Below are 26908 nucleotides of genomic sequence, written 5' to 3'. Positions count from 1 at the left end.
CTCTTGAGTTTCTGGAATCTTAACAATTATATGCCTATGTGTAGATTTTTTTTGATCAAGGCTATTTGGAGTCCTATATGCCTCATTTATCTGTTTGTCAAGCTCTTTTCTCCTGCTTGGGAAGTTTTCTGCCATTATTTCTGTGAAGAGTTTTTTTTTATGTCATCTGCACTCTCTCCTGTTTCTTCATTGAGCCCAATCAGTCTTATGTTATTCTTCTTTGCATCATCTAGGAGCTGCTGGATTGATTTCTCATGTTCCCTTATAATTTGGAAGCAATTTTTCTTTTCCTGCTGATTAATTGCAATCTTATCTTCTATATCTGAAATTCTGTCCTCACATTGGCTCATTCTGCTGTGTAGACTTTCATTGGAGTTTTTCATGTCCTGGAAATCTATTTGCATCTGTTTTATGGATTCCATTTGTTTCTTATGTTGGGATTCCATCATGTTCCTCAGCTCCTCTCTAGATTTATTAATCATGTCTTGCACCAGGAGCACAATTTCTCCTGTTATCTGAGAAATTATTTCTGATTTTATTTTTTCCAGATCCCCTTTTGTTGGCAGTTCAGTGGGTCCAGGTGGTTGAGTATCAGAGTGTTGCAGCTCATTTCCCTTTGGGGTTGCTGTAGGTGATCTGGAAGTCTGGTTTTGAGACTTATTTACATGTTTTCTCATTTCGACTGGGGCGGGGGGCTGTTAGAGCCTGCATGGATTACCTCCTCTGAGCTGGGAGAAGTGGGACAGGGGCTGGGAGCAGTGGTAGGGATGGTGGCCCAACAGCCCTTTCCTCTGGGCTGGGAGCAGGGGGAGGGATGGTGGCTGGGAAGCCCCTTCCTCTGGACCAGGAGCAGTGGGAAGGCTGCTCAGAAGCCCCTACCTCTGGGCCGGGAGCGGCAGTACTCAGTACAGTGGTCTGGTGGTCCAGTGTCCTCTGCGTCTTTGTAGTGTGGAACCAGGTGGCTGTACAGAGAAGCGGGGTGTGGGGGGCATATCCAGTGGATCATTGCTGTGGCGTGGGCTGATTCGGGGTGTTCCGTGCGACTCTGCCTCATGATTTTCTATGCAGGGAAATTGAGACCTGAGGGTACAAGCCCAACCCCAGGTCCCCTGGTGCACAGTTGCCACCTCACCCTGGCCTCTTTCCTGGGCACCGAGGTGACTAATGCACATAAGTTCCACTGCTCCCCTTTGTAAAGCTCCAAAGTGAGCTGAAAATAGGCCCAGGACACATCTCCACTTTTAGCCAGGTCTGGTGTGACCCCCTTTGGGCACAGACAGAAGCACTGGGCGGCCCCACCCGAACCCCGGACTCTGCCCCCTGCTGGAGGACGGCCGACCTGCAGAAGATGTTAATTCCTTGCCTGGGCCCTCTGGCAGCAGACAAGCTTGGCCAGGGTGCAGAGGGCTGAGGTGGGCTGGAGACCTCGCCCAGGGCACGGACCTGGAGAGCAGAGGTTTTGGGCGGAGGCTAGTGTGAGTGGGAGTCAGCAGAGTCCAGTGTGGAGATGGCTTGTGGACAGTCTCTAATTGAGGAAGGGAGGAAGCCCAGCAGCTGGCAAAATGCACGTGTGCATAGGAAAACTGAAGGAGAGAACCCTGGGGGTTCTGACCCTGGAACAAGAAGCTCTCACTGTTTCCCCTTTCCCTTCTTTCATCTCAAATCAAATGCATTTTTTTCTCATTACAGGCAAATGGGAGGGAAAAGAAAGTGGGGAAGAACCCATGCAGGGGTATTGAAAATGGGAACTATGCAGGTCGGGGGACATCTCTGTGGCTTCTGCTCAGTGTTGCTGGGGACCTAAAACTACTCTAAAAAAGAAAATGTACTCATCAGAGAGGTAAGAAAAGAAAAACCAGCCGAGTGTGGTGATGCAGTCCTGTAGTCCCACCACTTGGAAGCCTGAGGCAAGAGGATTGCTGTGAGTTCAAGGCCAGCCTTGACTAAAAGGGAGACCCTGTCTCAAAAACAAAACAAAACAGGGCTGGGGATTTGGCTCAGAAGTACTGTGCCTGCCTTGCAAACACAAAGTCCCGAGTTCGATCCCCTATACCAAAAAAACAAAAAACAAAGCAAAACACTGAAATTCTACCAACAGTTCCATGTGACATTTCAACACCAATCCTTTCTTTTCTTTTCTTTTCTTTCTTGTCCTCTCTCTCTCCCTCCCTCTCTCTCTCCCTCCCTCTCTCTCTCTCTCTCGTATGTTTTGAGACAGGGTCTTGCTATGTCTATAGCCCAGGCTGGCCTTGAACTCATCATGTAGCCCAAGTTGGTGTTAAAATGGCTATGGCAATCCTCCTGCTTCTGCCTCCTGAGTGCTGGGGTTTCAGGAGTGCACTACCACACCTGGCTAATCCATTCATTTTTTTACTTCTTGTTTTCCCTTTTTCTCCCCCATGCAGTTATCACACCACCTTTCATAACCTTCTTTTGCAACTAAAGGTTGGAAGGGAAGCATTTCGCATTCTGATGGATCCTTCCAAAGCACAGGAATGGCTCCATACACCACACCATGGATTTCCAGGTCATTGGGATCTTTAGGGAGTGCCATGATGGTGACACTTCTCGGGGAGACTTATTTAGACTTATTGGGATGGATTTGCTGGTTGTCATTAGTGGATGACAGCAGTGTTCAGGACTAAGCTTTCCATGCCTGCCATAGCCTGAGCTGGAGCCAGCCACCTGGCTCACCACATCTTGGGTGGCTCATGGAGTTTTCATCTTGCAAGGCTACTGAGAGTGGTGGGAAATGGGGCCCCTAGTCACAGGAGCCTCCTTGTCTACACCAGAGGCCAGGTGGACTTGCTGGATGCCTGCTCTCTGACCATGCTACAGAGGGATCTAGCCATTATCTGGTCAGCTGGGTCCCCCTCGTGCCCCTCAGGGCAGCCTAGGGAGTGATGGCCTCTACTTCCCCCTGGTCTGGGGTTGACACAGGAGCAGGCAGGGACTTTGAGAGAAGGAGCCTCCTTTAATCAGGTGCTGAAAGAGCTCTCCGCTGACAAGGGCTGCTGACAGGAGTGGCCAATTTCCTAACACTTCAAAGAGCAGAGGTCAGATTGCTGTTGAGAAACCAGCTCCTCAACCCCAGCTGTGATTTTCTTGGGCCATTTAGCACCAAGGGAACAGTGCTGCGATCTCATCTGGGGTGAGAGCCCAGACCTCAGAGCCTGCTTTCCCTTTGTAGAATGAACATGAACCCAGAAAGGCCAATTCCCAGGATCAGGAAGACCCTAAGTACCCTCTCCAAAGAAGAGAGGTATCCAGGCCAGACACACAGATGACTCCCCATTACTATTACCCAGGGACACAGAAGGAAACTCTGTCTGTGGCCACTGTGCCCCTAACCCTGTGCTGAAATTCCTCCAGCTGCAAACTGAATGGATTGCTTTGGGTTTCCAACTCCCAATGAGGTTGCCAGGTCATGATTCCTCACAGGCCAGGAGTGGAGGTTGGGATCCTAAGATGGAACTCTCTCACGCTGGGGACAAAATGTGTTTGGAAAGTGCATACTTTCCTGGGGCAGCCTGTTGGGCTTGCCCAGCCAGGGTGGTGTGGTGGTGAGGGCTCTGTGCTGCCTCCCTCCTGCCCCCTGACTCTGGGCTTCTGGTCCTACTGGACAGCACCTGAGGTGAGGTGTGGGCTGAATATAGCCACCTTCTAGTGGGCACATTCCACAGCTGACATGAAGTGACGTCGTCCATGTGGCAGGCATGGGCCTGAGTCTGTGACTGGGAACCAACTCCTTATAATAACCACAGCTGAATGAGCTCTCTGTGACCTGTCCCCCAAGCAGGAGGTGCCCCTCATCCTGGAGAAGGAAAGGCGTGGCAGGAGGTTTGCTTACCACCCTGGTCCATGCTGGCAGAGGAAGGAGGACAGAGGTGTGCAGGGAGGTGACTGTGAGCCCAGAGCCCCCAGGCTTCCCTGTATGTTAGGGTGAGACTTGGCCCCGACCATCACTGCCTGGGCCATCAGGACAGATCTGCCCTGGGAAAGGCCTTTTCTCTAGCACACAGCAGGGACAGCTCAGAGCCTGGGGCTGACCTGCCCATGTGCATGTGGACAGTGTGCAGGAGCATTCACAGTTGTCTGTGGCAGAGTCAGGACAAAGAGCAGCATCTGGGGTGTTCTTGGCAGAAGGAGACAGTGCAGCCAGGGTCCAGACGAGGGAGGAGCAGGGTATCTCCTCAGGGCCTGTCTGTTGGGCACCCCCTCTCTGCCCTCCAGAAAGAGACACCAAGGCCCTGCTCACAGCAGCAGCCCCTTGGGGCTGGCTGTGTGCCCAGCTCCCGGCGGGTGCCTCTTTCTGTTACCCCTTCTCTCTACACAACCATCCATTGCGTTAATTAAGTGCTTCCATGGCGTTTGAAGGCCGGGTTTTGTGCTTGAATATATTGCCACATTAATAACTTCAGAACATTTCAGGCAGTGTCAAAATAGTAAATTAGGATGAGATGGGCCATATATTCAGCATGGAGAGCCGAAGTACCATTTTATTACATTCACCATGGAATTAGAGGCTTAATTTTCTCTTAAAAGATGGCGATGCATCATTTCCTGCAGCCAGGTAAAAACAGTTAGCAGAAATGATTTATCCTTCATTCCAGTTAAAAATAGGAAACTGGAATCCCAGGATCTTGTGCTCTGTTATTTATTTCTGCCTGGAGGGCACTTGAGACTTTTAGCCACCAACTGACTTGAAGGACAAGGCCAGGTCCCAGGTGTGGTCAGAAAGGAGGCAGGAAATGGTGGCATGTGCAGTCCCAGCCCCATCTGCAGGTTGGAGGACACAGCTGGCTCTCATCAGACAAGTGCTTCCTGCAGCCATCATACTTACCTATGACACAGAATAACGGCATGGGGCTGCTGGAAGGATCTCCTGAGACCACAGATGTTACATTTGCAAGAAGACTCCATTTTTAGAATGGCTGTCTTTATTTCTAGTGACAAAGGTAATATATACTTACTGAGAATTTGGAAAAGTTGAGAAAATAAAATTTAGAGAATAAAGGACATGCTACCATAGAGCCCAAAGATAGCTAATGTTATTCTTTCTTTTCTCAGTATGCTTATAAAAACAAAACAAAGAGTGTATGTGTTTAATTTTGTATTTGGTTTTGTAATATGAACATCTGACCCATCATGAACTATTGTCCTCTGACTTCTTTGTAGGGCTACATGCTAGTCTTCTGAGAGTGGGCATAGAAGGCTTTCCAGTCTCTTGTGCTGGGATCCATGAGTTCTTCCTTTTATGAAGATTAAAAGCGATCCTCCCCTGTGACTGTAATGTGTAGATATGAACCCATTTTGCAAGGCCACTCTATTAGTTTCCTGTGGCTACTATGACAAACTGCTACAACCCAAGTGGCCTAACACAACAGAGCCTATTCTCACAGTCCTGGAGGCTAGAAGTCTGACACCAAGGTGTGGGCATGGCCTGCTTCCTCTGCAGGCCCTAGGGCAGGATCCTTCCTGCCTCTTCCAGCTTCTGGAAGCCAGCCTCAGAGTCCCTTGGCTTGTGGCACTTCAATCTTTGTCTCTGTCTCCACTAGGCTTTTCCTCTCTGGGTGTCTCTCTCCTTTGCACGTCTCTTGTAAGGACACATTATCACTGGATAATTATGACCTCCTCATTTCAAGGTTCTGCATGTAATCACACCCGCAGAGACAGTTTTCCCACATTCACAGCTTCCAGGGACCAGGATGCAGCCACATCTTTTGGGGCTATAGTTCAGCCCATGGCAACCAGGAACTTGAGACACCTTGCCAGATTCACAGGGTTTAGGCATCTAGGCATTTGGCCTCAGCACATTTACTTCGTCTGAACGTTTTTACATGCATGGGCGTCACTTGTTGTGATTGTTACTTATGATATGTCAACTTGACTTGAGTAGGCATCTTCAAGCAGGTTAGTAACTGGCTCCAGGTGTGTCTGTGGGTGGCATGTAGGCTGCAAGCTGAGGGAGAAGGCCTGCCCCAGATATGGGCGGCACCAACCAATAGAGTTATAGCCTGGTTGGGATAAAAAGGAAAAGAAGAAGGAAGCATGCCCCTTTTTCAGACAAGCTCTGGTTTTTGCCATTGCCTTTGGACTTTCACCTCCAGTTCCTTCAGCCTTCTGGAGAAGACTCTTTGCCTTCCTACATAGACTCTTTGGTTTTCCAGTGGAGACACTGGCTTTCTGACATGGACTCACAATGGTGACCTATATCAGTGAGCTTCCAGGTCTTGACCTTCCACTGCTACTGAATCCTCTGCTGCACCAGAGTGCCTGCTGCCATTTTGGATTCTTTCATCTCTGATCTACCTCGTAAATCTGTGATGTAATCAGACATGTATTTTATATTGATTCTGTTCCTCTACTGAACCCTAATACCACACTTGCTGATATTTGTGCTTGGACATACTCTGGGAGTCTCTGGCTCTCTCTTTCCCGGCCTGCTCAACTCATCTTCAGGTCCAACCCTCCCAGCAAGCCCTGCCCACCCGCCTGTGGTCTCCCCACCTTCTAGAGTGCAGTGACTTCAGCTCCAGTTCCCACAGGTCCTGAAACTCAGTGTGGCAGACAGGAGCTGGTGTGTGGGCGGGTGCTGAGTCCTAAGGCTCCCATGCACCACTCACCCCAGGAGGTGCCTCAGCTATATCACCCCAGATCCAGGCCCCCAGGGCCTTCTTCCCACACCAGGCTTCTCTCCTTTCTGGAGGAGGGCCCTGAGAGAGGCTGCCCTGTCTCTTCACTTCAGTCCATTGGACACAAAGCCCTGTTGTTCCTCTGTGGGCACCTGGCCCCCTGTGTGTCCAGAGCTGATGAGAGGCTCAGGGAAGCTGGAGATAGCCACTCCAGGGCAGCCTGAGATTCATCTCCAAGAGTGACTTTGCTCTGTCCTGTGCTCTGCAGGTCTCACTCATGCAGGAGGACTCTACAGATTTCTCTGAAACAGATGGGTGGGCACAAACCCGGCCAGCAGACCCTTCCCTATTTCCTATTGTGAGGCTGAGGGTTCACCCTGGGAACCTCTCTTTGATTTGTGTCTGTGAACACCTGTAGCTGGGTCTGGGTTCCAATCCTGACTTTACCGGTTCCTGGCAGGGCCTGCATCAGAGCCAGGGATATGAAGGCCAGGAGGTGGGCAGATGGGCCTCAGGGGCTTGTCTTCTCGGTGGCAGCTTTGTGGGGCCCTGTGCTGCCTCCAGGTCTGGTGTGACTATGGCAGACTGGAGCACAGGCAGTGGTCACCTTGAGCAGCATAGGAAGGTGCACTCGCTGAGATGCAGATTGATAGCCCTGCCCTGGAGTGAGCGAGTGACTGGGCTGGGTGGGTCCGGAGAAGTCATTTCTCTATCGGATCCCAGATGACATGAGTCTACATGGAGATCCCTGACTGTGAGTGGGTTAGCCCGGCTCGGGGTGGGCACTCTCCATTCTTGTGCATCTTTGAGTCCATGCCAATTCCGAGACCCTAGGGCTAGTAGATTCTAGGGGCCACCCCGCATCTCAGCGAGCCATGGGGCATGTCCCCCACCCATTCCACATTTTGTCCAGTGTGCCCAGCCCTGGCTCACACCACACTCCCAGGCTTTCTCTAGCCCTGCCAGCCTGTTGGGCTAGGACTGCGGGACCAGTGGAGATGGACTGAAGGCTGCAGTGTCACAAGTGTGCTCGGTCGGGAGGCGGGGGCTCCATTCAGGCTGGGTGCCTGGGCATCCTCCTTCTCCTCACCCCTGTGAAATGTGCCGTGTGTGTGTGAGCAAGTGTGCACAAGTGAGAGTCTTTGTGTGTGCCATGCGCTTTGGGGAGGGGCTGGTTGCTGGCTCAGTGTTCACACAGGGGTGTGTGTGTGTGCTGGGGAGAGTGTGGGGACAGGGACAGGCACCCACGGGGTGGGAGGCAGAGGGATCCCTCCAGTCTGAGTTCCGGTTTCGGGCTGGCCGTGAGATTCAGTGTCCACACGGGCACAGGGCGCCTTGGAGGCAGGGACAGGTGCTGAGAGTTTCCTGTTGGGGGGACTCACCCTGGGGGAGGCCTGGGAAGGGGCCCATGTGGCTGTGTGGTGGGGACAGATGGGACCTGACTGGCAGTAGCAGGACGGAGCCATGGGGAGCCCAGGAGATGGGGTGCTCGGGAGGTGATGTGCTTCGTAGGGCACTGTGGGGCTCCGAGGAGGGTCAAGGCCAGTTCTGCCTGTGTGGCAAGGAGCACAGTGTGGCACTGGAGAGACCCAGATGGCCTCTGATGCCCCCTTACTGCCCCTGCAGTGACTCTCAGCTCCAGGCCCAGGAGGTGGGGCCCCTGATGATTCTTGGGGTCACAGCTCACACAAAAGGTCAGGCAGGAGCAGGGGAGGATCTTGAGCTCACAGAGCCCCTGCAGCCTGATAGGAGCAGACAGGTTACTGGGGTCAGTGTCCCCGGGGCCTCAGGGATAATAGCAACCATTTAAGGACACCGAGATGGAGAGGAAACTGGGCCCCTTCTGAGACCATGTGTGATGCTGGCAGCAGCCGGCCAGGGCTCCCTACACAGGTGGCCAGTTCTTCCCCACGGGTCACCCTGGCCTACTGCAGATTTTGCATCTATGCTGCCCAGAGCTTAACCCGGAGGCTCACTCCCCAGCTTCCTGCATGACAAGTGGATGAGAAGGGTAAAGGTTGAGAATTTGAGTGTCCTGGCTGGGTTCCTAGGGTCAGGAGGAGGAGCAGCAGCTGCCTGGGCCTGGATCCCACAGGCTGCCTGAGACTCCCCAAGGCTCCTGCCTCTAGGGTGGCTCTGGGAAGCACAAGTGACCTGCTGAGTGGGCCATGTGGCCACACCATGGCTGATGTGGACAGGCCCTGCAGCCACTGCAGACTTTCTCAAGAGAAAGATGAAGAAGAAGCAGAAGAAACTGAGGTTCAGAGATGGCTCTAATGGGACAGAGCTTTGGTCACACTTAACGGTCCTGAGAGCTTGGTGAAATAGGACTGTCTTCTTCATTTCATGGATAGGAAAACTAGACTTGGAGAGGTTGAGTGACTTACTCAGGGTCACACAGCTAAGAAGGAGGTGGAGCTGCCATCTGAGGCTTAATATTAAATCCTGTCCCACCGAGGCTGAGCAGGTAAAGTCTGCCACCCTTCTGCTTCCTGCTGGGGCCATTACACAGAGAAGTGCTTATAGGTACTCAAGACCCAGAGGCCAGTACCTGTTAGGGTCACAGTTGTGACCTACCTATGGCTCCCAGGCCCCCTTGCATCTCACAGACCTATGGGCGAGCTGAGTGAGGCAGCCTGTGCACCATGATTTCCCCTCATCCAGCTGTCCCCAGAACCAGCGGTGAATGGACCTTCACTAGCAGGGTCCCCACCACTCACATTCCTGCACATTGCACAACATCCTGCCTTTTGTAGAACAGCACCACCAGCCAAGTCCTTCTGCCCTGGCCCTGTGCAGGAAGCAGTCATTATGGGGGAGACATGGAAGCCTGCTCCCATGACTGTCCCCCGTGGGTGGCAGGAGCATGCCGCGGCTGTGTGCAGGGCACTTCCCTGGGCACTGGTTTCCTTTCCCAGAGAGGCAGTGAGACAGCAGGGAAGAATCTGCCCTTTGCCCCGACACCAGATACGACTTGGAAGCCAGCTGGACATTCCAGCTCCAGAAGGGATGGGAGCCCGCTGCCTGAGCCTGAGCACCCTACTCCGCCCCCACCTTCCACTAGGCATTGCTCTTCCCTGTGATGTCTCCATTCCCTGAGACAGGGCCTCTGACCTTGCTGGAGCCCTCGGTTGACCCAGTGCCCACCCTGGGGCCCTGTCTGTTTATAAATAGGCCCATTTCTCATCTTCTCCACCCACCCGCAGCTCCACGCCCAAGGGCAGATGCAACCCAGGATTCCCTTTCCAGTCAAGGGCGCAGTAGCCAGTGGTGTGGGCCTGAGCAATGAGGTCACAGATTCTCCTGCAAATAGAAGCCCCGGCTCTGGTCAGCAGCCTCAGTCAGCTTGTGTCTGGCCCATTCCTGTGGCCAATGTAACAAGTTACCATGCCCTGTGTGCCTCAAGACATGGAACTATATTCATCTGCAGTTTGGAGGAGTCCAAACCCACGATGTGAGCAGGTTTCACACCCTGAAGCTCTGTCAGGTCCCTGGGGACCCTTCCTGCTTCTAGTGGACCATTCGCTCCCTGGCCTACAGATGCGTCCTTCTAATCTCTGCATCCTCAGAGAGACCCTTTTTCCAAATAAGGCCACAGTCCTTGATTCTGGGGATTAGAATGTGGACACAGCTTTTAAGGAACCACCACCATTCGATTCCCTGAAGCTTGTCATGAATGAAATTTACACGGATGGCCAATGTCCTATGGGTTGCAGCAGAAAGGCCAGGAGAAAGGAAGCATGACACAGACAATGGGTGAGGCACGCCTGCTGCCCTGCTCTCTGGGATGCCCCAGGAAGGCTAAGTGGTGCCTTTTCTTCAGGGAGCTCTTTGATGGTGACTAACACTGGCTAATCCGAGGCCTCGGGAGCAAGCTGGGTGTCACCCAGTTAGGGCAGAGGCTGGTCTTAGGGTCAGGTGCCCAGCCCTGGCCTGGATTAGTGCATCCCCAACAGATCCAGTGGAACTGCATGCTTGGAGTCAGCACGCCACACAGAAACGAGTGCTCCTCGCCCTGGCTTCATGGTATTGTGGCTGACTTGTAGCTTGGCCACCATGACACAAACAAAACGGGGTCAGCTGTCACCTGCTGTGCTCTGCTCTTTGCTGAGTGCAGGTGACCTGGGTTTCCTCTTGGGGTAATTGGCTCTGGAGTTATATGACCTCTTTGTGCATCCCCTCCATCCTTTCTGCCTCCGAGATGTCAGATGGCTTCTTACTGGAAAGAGGAGGAGGGAGAAAACCAAAGTGCTGCTGTAGTTATAGAGCTGGATGTCATCTTAGGGCCTGGTGCAGTGCCTGGCATACAGCAGGTGCTTACGATGGCTTGGCACATAGTGGGTAGTAATGACAGTCTGGCACACAGAAGGCTCTCATGATGGCCTGACACACAGTGGGCACTCAAGATGGCCTGGCAGGCACACAGTAGGCACTTATGGCAGCCTGCTACACAGTAGGCACTCATGACATGCTGTCCTGATGGGGGACAGGATCATCTATACATCCACATGGACTTCACCTGGGCTCTGTTCTCCCCTTCCCCCCGAGTCTTATCTTTGTCTTGACCCCTCCAATGTCCTTGAAACCCCCCTCCCCATACACCTGATCATTCTCCTGCTTCAGCTTCCCTATGGGGGTGGGGGCTCTTTACACTGCATTTGTTTTTCTTCCCCTTGAAAGTGCCAATGACTTGTGACCCCTGCTGGGTAACAGCCCTAGGGTCAGCTTTGCCTACATCAGTGTCCCTCTTCCAAATCACATGTCCTGGCCAGTAAGCTTTGAGTGTTATCTCTTCCTTGTCCTCAGGCACCCAGCCTTTGGGCAATGCCCTTCCCAGAACTCCTGTGGTGCCTCTCACTTATTCTGTTTGTCTGGCTTTCCTTAACCATGCTGTGAGCTTGTGGTGGCCCAGGCACTGCCCTTGGGCCTGGGACTTGTCAGTGACATAGCATCCCAGCTGTGACTCTGGTTGTGCTTGGCCCAGGCCCAGGTGGAACCTCCTGTGTGACCTCACCCAAGTCACTCACCTCTCTGGGCCTCACTCTCTTTAGCTGTATACTCCTGGTTCTTCAAGTTGCTGTGTTAATCCATGCTGAGCACTGAGGATGGGCAATGTGTGCTGGTTTGTGTGAATGTGAGCTTTCCCACTGAAGTATGCAGCCTGGCAGGGAGTCGGGTGGAGCAAATTGTTGTGAGGCACTGAGAGGACAGAGAAAGGTACAAGGAGTCACAACCCCTCACAGGCTGCTCAAGGATGAGCAAGGCTTCTAGGGTCTGGTACCTGTGGGCTCCCAGAACTCAGCAAAAGTCTAAATGAAGGAAGGGATGGGCAGATGGATAAAAAGCTGGACAAGGTAGATAAATGGATGGGTAGATGGATGGATGGATTAGAAAATGGGTGGATGGATGAACAGGTGGATGGATAGGTGGGTGATGGATGGATGGATGAACAGGTAGATGGGTGAGTAGATGGATGGATGAATGGATGGATGGATGAATGAATGAATGGATGGATGGACAGATGAATAGATGGATGAATAGATGGATGGATGGATGGATGAATGGGTGGGTGGATGGATGGATGGATGGATAGATGTATGGATGAACAGATGACTGCATGTGTGCACAGATGGACTGAAAACACTGTGATCACTTGTGCACTTGGACTTTACTCTCACTGGTTCAAGCAGTCATGCAAAGCCATGTGTCCTCAGCCTCTTTGGTAGTGGTGTTTAGTTGGTCTCTGTTGACCCTCTGTGAGGGATCTTATCTTGGGTGGCTCCATCAGAGACCAAGACAAAGAGTGGGTACAGGCAGTGTACTGGGGGGAGCCCCAGGTTTGCAAAGTGTGGGATGAGGGTTCACAGGAGGAATTGAGAGGCAACTCAAGGATGTGCTGCAGTTACTCACAGCTAAGTGGGCGGCCTGGTACTAGTCCAGCTCAAATCTTCTGAAGATCTTCTTGAAATGCCTTCCAGAGAGGTCTCTTGGGGCTCCCCTCCTCTTGTGGGTCAAGGGTGGCCTGGGGATAAGCACCCTTCACCAGGGGACTGTATCTGTGTGAGCACTCAGAGGAGCTGCACTGGCGTAGCCACATGCCCTGGACTCTGGGAAAGTCTCAATGAGGAAGTAAGAGGCACAGGGTGGGGTCCCTGAAGCCTGTGGCTTGTCTCAGGTTGAATCTCCAGTGACCAGCACATAAGGTGTGCGCAAGCAGATTGGCAGTGGTGCTTAGAAGGAGTTTGACAGCGTGGAACAAGGGGTGTTCCAGGAGGCGGATGCATGGGTGCCAAGCTTCTATATTCCTTCTAAACAAGGCCTTCTAGGGGTTACAAGTGCCACTCCCCTTGGGAACGGTTGGTCAGCTTTTACATCACCCAAACCCTTCCCAAGCTTTGGATCCGATTGCCATGTTCACAGGATTTTGTTTGAAGATAAATTTCCATCCCTCTGAGGTAGATTCCCAAAGGGGGCAATTACAGGACCATATGATAACTGCTTGTCTAGTTTTTAAAGAAACGCCTATTTTCCAGAGCAATCAAACTATTTTATGTCTCCACCAGCAATATATGTGGCCTTCAGCTCTTGGCCTCACTTTTTAAAGACTGTTTTATTTTGGCTATTTTGGTAGGTGTGTGGTGACAGCTCATAGCAGTAAGAATGCGCATTTCCGTCATGATTACTGAAAGCATTTACCTTTCCATGTGTTTATTTGCTATTTGTGTAGTCTTCTTGGTAAAATAGTCTTCTTGGCCATGTCTTTTGTCCATTTTCTGCTGCCCCACCTACCCTGAGTTTTGAAAGCTCTTTATATATTTAGGTGTAAGTCCTTCTCAGATGTTGCAAATATTTTCTCCTGATCTTTTTTTTTTCCTTTGGCAGAGTCTTTTGCAGAGAAATAGTTTTTGGTTTTGATCTGGCCCATATCATTTATTCCTTTTATGGATGATGCTTTTGAGACCATATCTAAAAGTTTTCTTCTTACCTCTAGATCTGAGTGACTTATCCCTATTGTAAGAGGTCTGTGATTTTGAGTTTGCCATTGAAATCTGTGATCAATTTTTGTTAATTTTTCTGGAGGACATGAGGCTTAGGCTAAGGTTCACTGGGATGGCTAGCTGCTCCAACGTCATGTGTCATAGGGATGGATTTACCTCATCAATTTGCTTTTGTGCCTTTTTAAAAAATTATTTGGGCATCATTATAGGCTCAGTTGTGCCCCTCTGAAATTCACATGCTGAGGTCCAAATCCCCTGGGTCTCCGAATGTCACTATATTTGGCGATATGGTCTTTAAAGAGGAAATTAAGTTAAAAAGAAAGTCTTCAGAGTGGCCCTAATCCAATATGACTGATGACCTTATAAGAAGAGGAAGTATACATGGGCACACCCAGCAGGTATACCAAGGGCCAACACAGGGAGACAACAGCCATCCACAAACCATGGAGAGACCTCAGAAGAACTAATCCTGGCCACACCTAGATCTTGGATTTTAAGTTTCCAAACTTGTGAGAAAATAAATGTCTATTGGATGAATGGATGGATGGACAGATAGATGGATGGGCAGATGGGTGGATCTATAGGTAGATGAATGGATGAACAGGTGATGGATGGATGTACAGACAGGCAGACAGGCAGACAAATCCAATCTGTGGTCCCTTGTTGTGTCAGCTCTACTACACTAATCTGGGCTTATTCATGTGAGTCTGTTTCTGATTCTCTCTTCTGAGCCACTCTTCTAAGGATAAACCCCCAGGCCAGTGTCATATGGACCAGATTACTGTAGTTTTATTATAACCATTAATACCCAGTAGAACAAGTACAGTCATTTTATTCTTGTTTTTCTTGTTTGCTTGTATTATTCATTTGTCCCTATTAATATAAATTTTAGTATAATACAGATATTTCTCAGTTAACAACCAATCTGTTCAGATTTATGACCTGTCACTCAGACATACAATCTGCATTCAGACTTATGACACAGGAACGTGAGCAGCACTGCAGCCTGTGTTGTCTACAGTACAGTGCTCTAATTTTTGCTGATAGTACTGTACAGTACTGTAGTTTTATGTTCTGTTATATAGTACATCACAGTACTATATGTAAGAGTTATGCAAATAAAAGGAAAGTCACCCAGCTGGAGTTTCCTTTGACCATTTCTTTGTTCTTAATATCGTAGTGTATATACTATATAAAATTCCTCATTTAACAACCAATTCATTTGGTGACCAAGTCTCAAGAACAGAACTCAGTTGTTAAATGAGGAATTTCTGTAGCTTGGTCTAAATCTACATACACACACAAACACACACAAAACCTTGCTGGAATTTTGGTAGATATTCCATTAAATCTGTGGATTAAATTGGGAGGAATTAATGTCCTTACTGTGTTGAATCTTCCAATGAAGATGTTATGACTCCCTTGTTTATGTCTTTGGTTTCTTTCCTCAGCTGGTTACAGCTTCAGCATACAGATCCTATACATACTTTGTTAAGTTTATATCTAAGTGTTTTATTTCCTCTGGAGCAACTGTTAATTGCATTGTGATTTTAATTTTAGTTTCAAAAATCTTCATGTGTGTATGTAGAAATGAAATTTATTTTTGTGTTGGTCTTGATTTCTGCAACCTTCTTGTACTCATGAATTGGTTCTAAATTTATTCCCTGGGATTTTCTGTTTCAGCATTGGTGAGGACAGTTTTATTTCTTCATTTCTAATCTGGATACCTTTTTATTTCTTTTTTTTACTTTAAAATGCCATGTTTATTACAAAGGTCAATGCCAATTTTATGATGAGCTTATTGGTAGGATTTCTGGTGATGAGCATGGGCACCAGGGCCTCCAAACTTTCTGGATTCTCAGTGACAGGGCTCAGCGACCAGCAGGGTCCCGTTGTCCTGGATGAGACTATCTTTGATCTCCTTCTTGGAAATCTCATCCACGTATTTCTGGTAATAGGCCAACAGGGCTTTGGAGATGGACTGATGGATTGTGTAAATCTGGGCCACAGGACCACCACCCTTCACACGGACACAGATGTCAACACCAGCAAATTGCTCCTTCTGCAGAAGCAGAACAGTCTCCAGTAACTTGCATTGCAGTATGCACAGCACGATCATGCTCAGGGGATGCCTGTTCACTTTGATGAGGCCATTGCAGCACCCTTTTGCAGTGTGCCACAGCTGTGGCTGTCTTCTTGCAACCGAAGACTTGCCCTGGACTGCAGTGGGTCCTTGGATGGCATGGTTCCTAAAGTAGACTAGAGCTCCACACTGCGCAGTGCTTCAACCGGAAAAGGGCTCCTGTTTTTTGAATAATAATGTGCTTCTCTGTGTCGATAAGAATAATATAGTTGTTCCTTGATACCTGGAGTAGATTGGATTCAGAATCCCAGCAGATTCCAAAACTTGTGGATGCTCAAATCCCTCATATAAAATGGTGTAGAATTTGTACTGAACTTACACACATTCTCCTGTGTATGTTAAATCACCTCTAGACTATTCATAATACCCAATGCAATACAAGTGCTATGTAAATAGTTGTTATACTATATTATTTACAGAATATTAATAAGAAAAAAGTCTGTGCATGTACAGCACAGACACATCAAGAAAACATTTTTTCTACTTACAGTTGGTTGAGTTTGTGGATGATGAACTTGCAGGTAATATTCACTACACTTTAGGTTTTATGGTATGGATTGTCTATGCAGCTTAGAGCATAATTATTTTTACATCTATTTACAAAGAAGATTTTTAAAGGACATGACTATTTATATCTGAGCAGTGTTTTAGAATTTATAACATATCCGATTGAACTTTGAACTAAAAAGTACTTTAGACTTTATTCAGCCCAAATTTATCAATGTTTCACAACAGAAAGGCAACCATGACTGAGGGTTCCCGTTCCACGTGGGGCCTTTTATTCTTATTGCAGAGGCTGGGACTTACGGTTCTTCAGTGAACCCTGAAAAGTGGCAAGCAGACACCACTGCCTTGTTCCTGTCTTGGCCTAGAAGAGGATTCAAGGCTTTCACTATGAAGCATGGTGATTGCCATGGAATTGTTTGGGTAAACACTCATTATCAACTTGGGGTAGCTCTTTTCTATTTCCAGCTTGCTGGAAGGTGTTTAAATGATTTTTATTATCATAAATGGGCATTGTGTTTTGTCAAATGTTTTTCTATGTCAATTGATGTGATTATATAGCCTGTTGATATGGGGGATTACACTGACCGATTCTCAAATATTGATTACACCTAGCATGCCTGGAATAAATCCCATTTGACCACATTGTAGAAATACCCTTGCCCATCAATGAGTTAGATTTACTATGAGAGTTTTTGCATCTATGCTTATAAGGATATAGGTCTACAGTTTTCTTTTCTTGCAATATCTTTGTCTGGTTTTGGTTATACTGGTTCCATAAAATAGCAATTTTTCCCTATTTTACTATTTCAGGGAGATTGAATAAAATTGATATAATTCATTAAGTGTTTCACAAAATCTTCAGTGAAGCTATTGGGTCTTCCCATAGTTGAGATTTATGTGTCCAAGAATTGAGGGGTGGAAGTGGAAATGGTACCATTCACCATTACCCCTAGTGATCCACTAGCAAAAGTGTTTATTCTTGTTCCTGTGACCTTATGCTCTGCTGGTATAGAAGTCTTAGTCTCAGAAGGAGGAAGTTTTCTACCAGGAGAAATGACAATGGTCCCACTGAAGTAGAAGCTAATGCCCTTTGGTCATTTTGGGCACCCCACGCCTCTGAGTCAACACCCTAAACAGGGAGTTACATTGTTGGTGGGTGTGATTGATACAGACTACCAAGGGGAACTGTGATACTACTCCACTATGGAAGTAAGGAAGAATATGTTTGAAGTGCAGAAGATCCCTTAGGGTGTCTCCTAGTGTTACCATGCCTTGTTATTAAGGTCAGTGGGAAATTACAATGACTTAATCCAAGCAGGATGACAAATGGCCCCAGAACCTTTGGCAATGAAGGTATGGATCACCTTCTGTGTAAAGAACTGAGACCTGAAGAGATGCTTGCTGGAGGCCAAGAAAACACAGAATAAGTAGGAGGAAAATGTAGTTATAAATACAATAGTACCATGGCTTATGAACTTAATTTGTTTTATGATTTGGGGGAAGATGGCTGAGTTTGCATTTGTGTAGGGAAGACGGCTGTGGTTGTGTTTGTCACCCCATGTGGAGTTTGTGAATGGAAGCAAAATTTTGTCAAACACTTTTGTTTGAGAACTGAATTGTTTATGAACAGAAGTGTTCATGAACTGAGGTACTATGGACCAGCTATGACTATGTGACCAGTTACAGAAATGAGGGTTGTAATGGATATTTCTTGCCTAAGTTGTTAATATGCTTGTATGTATATACACATATATTAAGTAGATATCTATTTTATTTTTTCAAAATTAATTTTTTTGGTACATTTCAAGTACACAATATAATGACATTCATCATTCGAAATTTGCACTTTTACATAATCTCTCTTGCTTCTTATTTTTTTCCCCATTCCCCTGGCCTCCCTTCAACCCCTCCATCACTCCCTATTTACAAAGACTTTGCTTCCATTTTTTCATTTTCTCATATTAATTCCATTCCCTTCTTTTCTTCCCCTACTCCTCCCACTTTCCCCTTCCCCTTTGCACCTTTTCTTCCTATTTCACATAATCTATTACACTTTTTAGTCCTTATTTACACTTTCAGTTTCTCACAATAGAGAAACTATTCAGTATTTACATGTGTGTTCTATTTATTTCACTTAAGAGTATTGCCTCAATGTGCATCCATTTAGCTATAAATGTTTCTAATTTCTTATTTTTTATGGCTGAATAGTACTCCATTTTATTAAAAAAACCACATTTTCTTTATCCAGTCTCCAGTTGATGGGCATTTGGGCTACTTCCAAGTTTTAGCTATTATAAACTGTGCTGCTATGAACATGGGTGCACATATATCACTGTGGTATAATACTTTTAATTCTTTGGGGAAGATACCCAGCAGGGGGATAGCTGGGTCAAATGGGACTTCTAGTCCTAGTTCTTTGAGGTATCGCCATACTGATTTCCACAGTTGTTACACCAGTCCACACTCCCACCAACAGTGGAGCAGTGTTCCTCTTTCCCCACAGACCTGCCAGCATTTGTTATCGGTTTATTTCATGATAGCAGCCATTTTTCTGGGGTGAGGTGAAATCTCAGCCTTGTTTTCATTTGCATCTCTCAGTGATGCAAATGAAACCAGTGATGTTGAACATTTTTTCATATGTTTATTTGCTATTTCTACTTCTTTGTCTAAGAAATGTCTGTTCATTTCAGGTGCCCATTTTTGGATTGGGTCTTTAAATTTGGGAGCTCTGATGTTTTTAAGTTCTTTATAGATTCTAGATAGTAGACCTTTGTCTGAGGAATAGCAGGTGAAAATTTTTTCCCACATTGAGGGTTATCTTTTCACTTTGTTGGTGGTTTATCTTGCTATGCAGAAGCTTTTAAATAAGAAGAGATCCCATTTGTTGACTGTGTTAGTTCACAGGCAACTGAGGTTTTGTTCATAAAATCTTTTCCTAAACCAATGTCTTCAAGAGTTCTACCTAACCTCTGTTCCAGCTGGTTCAGAGTTTCTGTTTTAACATTTAGATCTTTAATCCATTTAGATTTTAGTTTAGTGCATGGTGAGAGATATAGGTCTAGTTTTAATCTTTGGCAAGTTGAAGCCCAATTTTTCCAGCACCATTTATTAAAGATGCTATCTTTCCTCCAGTGAGGGTGTTTGACTCCTTAGTCAAACATGAAGTGGCTGGATATGTCTGGGGTTGTTTCTGCACCTTCCAATCTGTTCCACTGGTTCTTGGATCTATTTCTTTGCCAGTACCATGCTGTTTTTATCACAGTACCTTTGTAGTATGGTTTCAACTTGGGCATTGTGATGCCCCCTGCCATGTCTCTGTTGCCCAGAATTGCTTTTGTTATTCTGGGTCTCTTCTTGTTCCAAATGAATTTTTGGACTGTTTTCTCAAGGTTCATGAAATATGCTGCTGGAATTTCAGTTGAGATTGCATTGAATCTATATGGCAGTTTTGGAAGTATGGCCATTTTCACTATGTTGATTCTTTCTACCCAGGAGCAAGGGATGTCTTTCCATTTTTTGATATCATCCTCAATCTCTCTTTTCAGAGTGCTATAGTTTTCAGAGAAGAGGGCTTTGATTTCTTTGGTTAGATTGATTCCTAGGTATTTCAGTTTCTTGGATGCTATTGTGAAAGGAATTCTTTGACCTATTTCTCTCTCAGTGAGTCTATTGTTTGTATAGAAGAAAGCTATTGATTTTTGTGTATTGACCTTGTATCTAGCTATTTTACTGAATTTGATTATTAAGTCTAGAAGACTTTTGGTGGAGTTCTTGGGATCTTCTATACAGAGTATCATATCATCTGCAAATAATTACAATTTGACTTCTTCATTTCCTATCTTTATTCCTTTTATTTCTTTCTCTTGTCCAATTGCTGTGGCTAGTGTTTCCAAGACTATACTGCAAAGGAGTGGTGATAGTGGATATCCTTGTCTTGTTCCTGATTTTGGTGTGAAGGATTTCAGTTTTTGACCATTTAGTATGATATCGGCTGTTGGTTTTTCATAGATGGCTTTTATCAGATTGAGGTAAAGACTGTCTATTCCAATTTTTGGTAGGGTTTTTATCATAAATGCATGTTGGATTTTGTCAAATTCTTTTTCTGCATCTATTGAGATGATCATATGGTTTTGTTCTTAGCTCTATTGATATAGTGTATTACATTTATTGATTTGGGTATGTTGAACCACCCCTGCATTCCTGGGATGAATCCCACCTGGTCAGGGTGTATGATCTTCTTGTTGGTCTACATTCTATTTGCTAGTATGTCATTAAGGATTTTTGCATCTATGTTCATTAGTGAGATTGGCTTATAGTTTTCTTTTTCGGTTGGGTCTTTCTCTGTTTTGGGGATCACGGTGATGCTTGTTTCCAGGAATGAATTCAGGAGTGTTGCTTCCCTTTCAATTTCATTGAAGAGTTTTAGCAGTAGTGGTAGTAGTTTCTCTCTAAATGTTTTGTAGAATTCGGCAGTGAAGCCATCAGGACCTGGGATTTTCTTAGTTGGTAAGGTTTTAATTATGTTTTCAATTTCATTGATTGATATTGTGTCATTTGGAATATTTAGGTCTTCTTTGTTCAACTTTGGTAATTCATACGTATCTAGGAATCTGTCCATTTCTTCTGTGTTTTCCATCTTATTGATGTATAGTTTCTTGAAGTAGGTATTGATGGTCCTCTAGATTTCTGCTGGCTCCAGTGTAATTTCATCCTTTTCATTCCTAATTGCATGGATTTGGGCCTTTTATTTCCTTTTTCTGATAAGATTGGCTAGGGGTTTGTCAATTTTGTTTAATCTTTTGAAGAACCAGTTCTTGGCTTCATTGGTTTTTTTGTATTTTTGTCTTAGTCCCCATTGCATTGATTTCTGCTCTGATCTTTATAATTTCCTCCCTTGTGTGAGCTTTGGGTTTGTCCTGCTCTTCTTGTAGAAGCTTGAGGTTCACCATCAGGGTGTTTAATAGGTCTCGTTCTGTTTTCCTAGTATGAGTATTCATTGCTATGAATTTCCTCCATAAGACTGCTCACTTTGTGTTCCATAGATTCTGATATGTTGTATTGTCATTGTCATTTAATTGTAGGAACTGTCTGATGACATCTTTAATTTCCTGTGTGACCCATTGGTTATTCAGAAGTGTGTTGTTCAATTTCCATGTGTTTATGAAAGTCTTGCAGTTTCGTTTGCTATTGATCTCCACTATGGTCTGATAATGTACAGGGGATAACTTCAATTCCTTTGCACTTACTTAAACATGTTCTATGAGCAAGTATGTGGTCTATTTTGGAGAATGATCTGTGTGCAGCTGAAAAGAATGTGCATTCTGATTTTGTGGGGTGGATCACTTTGTAAACATCTGTTAAGTTCATTTGTTCAAGAGTTTGATTGAGTTCTAGTATTTCATTGTTTATTTTTTTTCTGGTTGATCTATCTATTTGTGACAGTGGGGTATTGAGGCCCCCCACTACTATTGTATCAGTGCTTATTTGATTTTTCATGTCTGTTACTATTTGTTTTATATAGTTGGGTGCACTAGTGTTTGGTGCATATATGTTTAGGATTGTCGTCTCTTCCTCTTGGATTGTTCCCTTTACATGGATGTAGTGTCCTTCTTTGTCTCTCTTAATCAGTGTCGGTTTGAAATCCACTTGATCTGCAAAGAGGATAGCTACTCCTGCTTTTGTTTTGGTTCCTGTCACATGGAGTATTGTTTTCCACCCTTTAACTTTCGGTCTATGAGTTTCTTTTTGAATTAAGTGTGTTTCTTGTATGCAGCATATTGTTGAATCTTGCTTCTTGACCCATTCTGCCAGTCTATTTCTTTTGACTGGTGAATTAAGACCATTAACATTGATGGTTTTAAGTGATACATGTTGACTTATCATTGTCATGACTTTTTCTTTTTGTTGAATTCTCCCCCTTTGCATTTAATTTATTGTCATGCCCAATGGATTCATTCTGCTGGGCTTTCTGGGGTAGTGATCCTCGTTGCCTTTTCCTAGGATATTATGTAAAATTTTTTGGAGCACCGGTTTGGTATTCTTGAAGTTCCTGGGTGCTCTTTGTCATGAAAGTATCTTACTTCCCCATCAATTTTGAAAGATAGTTTTGCAGGGTATATCAGTCTGGGCTAATGGCTGTTTTCCTTTAGGCCTTGATATACATCACTCCAAGCTCTTCTTGCCTTGATTGTTCACATTGAGAAGTCTGCTGTGATTCTGATGGGCTTTCCTTTGTATGTGATTTGTTTCTTTTCTCTAACTGCTTTTAGAATTTGTTCTTGTGTTGGGTTTCTGGAATCTTAACTATTATATGCCTATGTGTAGATTTTTTTTTTTATCAAGGCTAGTTGTAGTCCTATATGCCTCACTTATCTGCATGTCAAGTTCTTTCCCACTGCTTGGTAAGTTTCTTCCATCACTTCAGTGTACAGATTTTTTTTTTTCCATGTCATCTGCCCTCTCTGCTGTTTCTTCATTGACTCTGATCAGTCTTATGTTATTCTTCCTTGCATCATCTAGCAGCTGCTGGATTGATTTCTCATGGTCCCTTACTATTTTAAAGAAATTTTTCTTTTCCTAGTCACTAATTTCAATCTTATCTTCTATATTTGAAATTCTGTCCTCATTTTGTCTCGTTCTGCTGTGTAAACTTTCAATGGAGTTTTTAATCTCCTGGACATCTGTTTGCATCTGTTTAATGGATTCTATTTTTTTCCTGTGTTGGGATTCCATTGTATTTCTCAGCTCCTCTATTATTTTTTATCTGTGTCCTCTCTAGATTTATTAATCATATCTTGCACTATAGGCACAATCTCTGCTGTTATCTGAGTAATTATTTCTGATTTCATTTTTTCCAGATCCTCTTTTGTTGCCAGTTCAGGGAGTCCAGGTGGTTGAGTATCAGATTTTTCCATCTCATTTCCCTTTGGGGTTGCTTTAGGTGGTCTTGAAGTCTGGTTTTGAGACTTGTTTATGTGTCTTCTCATTTCAGTGGGGGGAACGGTGTGTGCTGCTGGGACCCATGCAGCTCACCTCCTTGGCACATGGTGGGGCTCTGCTCCTTTGCGCTGTGGGCAGTGGTATGCCAGGCCAAATGGCTCACCTCCTCAGTGCTGGCCTGGGCTCTGCTCCTCTGTGCTGGGGGTGATTGTTCAATAGCCCAAAAGCCTCAGCTGCTTGGTGCTGGGAGGCTCTGCTGCCTGAGCTGGGGGTGATGGTACAGCAGCCCAAATGGCTCAGCTGCTGGGTGCTGGGGACCTCTGCTCCTCTCTTGATTCCATTTCTAATGTTACATTAGTATTAATCTCCTATAATGAACTGGGAAAAGCAGGTCAGTGCAGAGGAACTGAGAGGGAGCGGCGAGCACATCCTTGGCCAGTCTTCCAGGGAGCTCAGGGGCTGAGATAGCTCAGCAGAGCCTGGCCCCAACTTGCCCCATGAAGCTCAAGGCCTGCATTTGCCAAGCATTGGATGTCTATTTTCTTTGTAAGTAATCTGAAACATTGACTAACTTAATATTGGAATTTAGGTATTGTTAATTGTACATTATAATGTTTAAGGCATAGAATGTCAGGAAAAGGGTGATCATCACCTAAAGAAAGTTTTTGTCTTCTATTTATGGGAGGGAATTAGTACATTTCTTTTTGTACCTAGGACAGTTGTCTCTTGTTTGATGTGGTTATGAACTTGCTATTATATTTGGACATTTAAGTATGGCTTAAGGAGATGGGTCTGGTTTTCGGATTAACAAGGGGTGGACTCTAATCATGAACTGTGATCTGTCAACTTGACTAGAGTAAGAAACACCTAGTAAAGCACAGTTCTGGGTGTATCTGGGGGTGTTTCCAGAGATGACTGATGTGTAGGTTGAAACCTGAGGAGGGAAGACTCACCCAGTTCTGGATGGCATCAACCAATAGGCTTGTAATCTGAATGGAATAAAAAAGGAAAAGAAGAAGAAAAAGTGCCTGTTTATGAAGAGCTCCAGGCTGGACATTGGTTTGCATCCAGTTTGTTCAGCTTTCAGATGCAGACTTTGACCTGCAGCAAGCTTCTGGACCTTTGACATTGGATTGGAGCTGCATCACTGATATCTCTGGTTCTGCAGTTTCCATCTTCTTGGGCTGAGCAGGTACTGGATCCTCTGGTCCTTCACCAGGCAGACAGCCACTGTGGACTCTCCTGCCTCTGATCCTATAAGCTACCTAATACATCCCCTTTCATGATTATACATATATTTTCTATCAATTCTCTTCCTCTAAAGAACCCTAACCAATATGGGATTAGAGACTTTGAAACTTTGAATTACAAATTCAATCTACTTAATGATTATAAGATAATTCAAATTATTTCTTAGTTGAATTTTATAGTTGTATTTCTGAGAACTTGACCCATTTCTTCTACATTGTTGAATTCATATTATAAAGTCATGTGTAGCCTCCCTTTATTATCTTTTCAATGTCTATAATATTTGTAGCCAAACCTCCTGTTTTCCTCCTGATATTGGTACTTTATATTTTCTCTCTTTAAAAAAATCTCTTTCAGTTCTGCTAGAGGTTTATTTTACTGATTTTTTTTTTAGGTTTTGCTTTCACAGATTTGCTTTTTCTTTTCCTTTCTTTGTTTTTTTTTTTTTTTTTGGTACCAGGGGATCGAACTTGGGTCCTTGTGCTTGCACAGCAGGTGGTGAAACCACTGAGCTAAATCCCTGGCCCTTCACTGATTTTCTTTGTTGTTTTCCTTTTTTAATTTTATCAACTTCTGTTCTTGTTTTTTACCATTTATTCCTTCTAAGCTTGTTTTGGATTTATTTTGTTTTTCATTTTCAGCCTCTTGAGTTAGGAACTTAGATTACTGATTTGAGGATTTTTCTTTTTCCTTTTTTTCTAATGTGAGCATATTTAGTGCTAGATTTCCCTGAAGGCTGAATTCCTTGAATATAAAATCTAAAGTTAATATTCTTTTCTCATATCACATTAAAAATGTTGTGCCACTTTCTCCTGAGGTCCATAGTTTCAGATGAGATATTGGCTGTAATTCAGGTATTCCCTACATGTCAAATGTCAACTTTTTCTGGTTGCTTTCAAGGTTTTTTTCTTAGTCTCTAATTTTCATTTAATTATCATGTGCCTTGACATGACTTTCTTTTGGTTTATCCTATTTGAAGTTTGCTAAGCTTCTTTTTTTTTTTTTGGTAAGCTTCTTGATTCTGTAAATTTATGTTTATTATCAAATTTGTGAGGCTTTCAAACATTTCTTTGAGTACTTTTTGGGCCCACATTTATTCTCATTTTTTTCCCTGGAACTTCAATTGCACAAATATTAGATCTTTTGTTAAATGTGTATGTTTTCTGAACTTTTATTTATTTATTTGCCTCTGTCTAATTTATTTCTATTGTTTAGATTAAATAAATTCTACTTATCTGTCCTTAAGTTCATTTATCCTCTCATTTCACATCTCTATTATCAAGCCCTTTTTGTGAGTTTTAAAGTTTTTGTTCACTTTATAGTTCTATACTTTCTATTTGTGAGGTAACCTTTATTTCCTTGCTTGGGTTATATATTTTTATTTGTTTCAACAGAATTTATCATTATTAGTCTTAGTTACTTTCTTGTTGTTTAGATAAAAATAACCAACACCCAAAGTTAAAGAAAGAAAGGTTTATTTAGCTCACAGTTTGTAGAGGTTTCAGTCCATAGTTGGCTGGCTCCAAGGCAGAGTGGCATGGCAGAGAGGGGCCACAGAGGATGAACACTCATGGCAATATTTGCAGGCGAAAGTCAGCAAGGAGTAAGTAAGTGACAAGAAACAACCCTCTTTCTGTCCCTTATATCTTATCCAGCCTATCTACCCTTAGGATGGGTAGCATCTGAGGTGGGACACCCTTAATTCTACCTGATCTATGTCAAACCGATCAGTGGACTAATTTAGTAACCACATATCTTTGATCCCAGCACCACACACTCCAGATCCAGCCACCTCCAAAGTGCTCCACCTATGACCACATGAGGCTCTGGGGGGACATTTAGACACAAACCATAACAATTACTTAAATCAACTTCATGATGGTTGCCTTACAACATTTGTCAGATAGTTCCAAAATCAGATTCATTTCTGCATTGACAGTGCTTCATCATCTTCTCATTTAAGTTATGATTTCCTGGTTTTGGAATGAATTGTGATTTTCAATTTTATTCTGGACATTTTGGATAATGTGTTAGGAGACCTTTGGTTCTACCATGTCTTCTTCTTTAGCAGGCAATTTTCCTGTTCAGGCTTAGCACGCAGGTTCTTGCAGTCTTCCTGGTGTGTGCGTGTGGGGTGCTTATTCTGCTGGGGTAGATGAGGCTAGCACTGCAGGTAGTCTTGGTAGGCAGAATAATGGCCAAGAATGGCCATTATTTAAAGACGTTCTCATCTTCACTTTTGGAATCTGAGACTGTTATATTACACGGTACTCTGCACATAGTTCATGTGTGTCTTCCAGGTTTCATACAATGGGGCGATGTTGGGAGGTGGTAGAGTTTTCAACAAATGGACTCTTGTAGATGGAGTTTACATCACTGCTGGGTGGGGAGTGTCACCCTTGAAGAAATTTAGGTAGTTCTTGTGAGATCCTGGTTAG

The 26908-nt window shown here is 45.0% G+C and overlaps 1 long non-coding RNA gene and 1 pseudogene across 5 annotated transcripts in view; one reads left to right on the top strand and one right to left on the bottom strand.

Annotated features, from left to right (window-relative positions):
• LOC110347417 (uncharacterized) overlaps positions 1-26908 on the top strand; it is an 88112-nt gene that overhangs the window by 19324 nt on the left and 41880 nt on the right. The window lies entirely within an intron of this gene.
• LOC101713851 (small ribosomal subunit protein uS9 pseudogene) lies at positions 15330-15877 on the bottom strand (annotated as a pseudogene).

The sequence above is a fragment of the Heterocephalus glaber genome, unplaced genomic scaffold, assembly GCF_053883595.1.
Source record: "Heterocephalus glaber isolate CG9 unplaced genomic scaffold, H.glaber_assembly_v1.0 deba00001150, whole genome shotgun sequence".
Taxonomy (NCBI): Eukaryota; Metazoa; Chordata; class Mammalia; order Rodentia; family Bathyergidae; genus Heterocephalus; species Heterocephalus glaber.
Note: the sequence above shows the minus strand (reverse complement) of the source record. Positions and strands in the feature narration are given on the sequence as shown.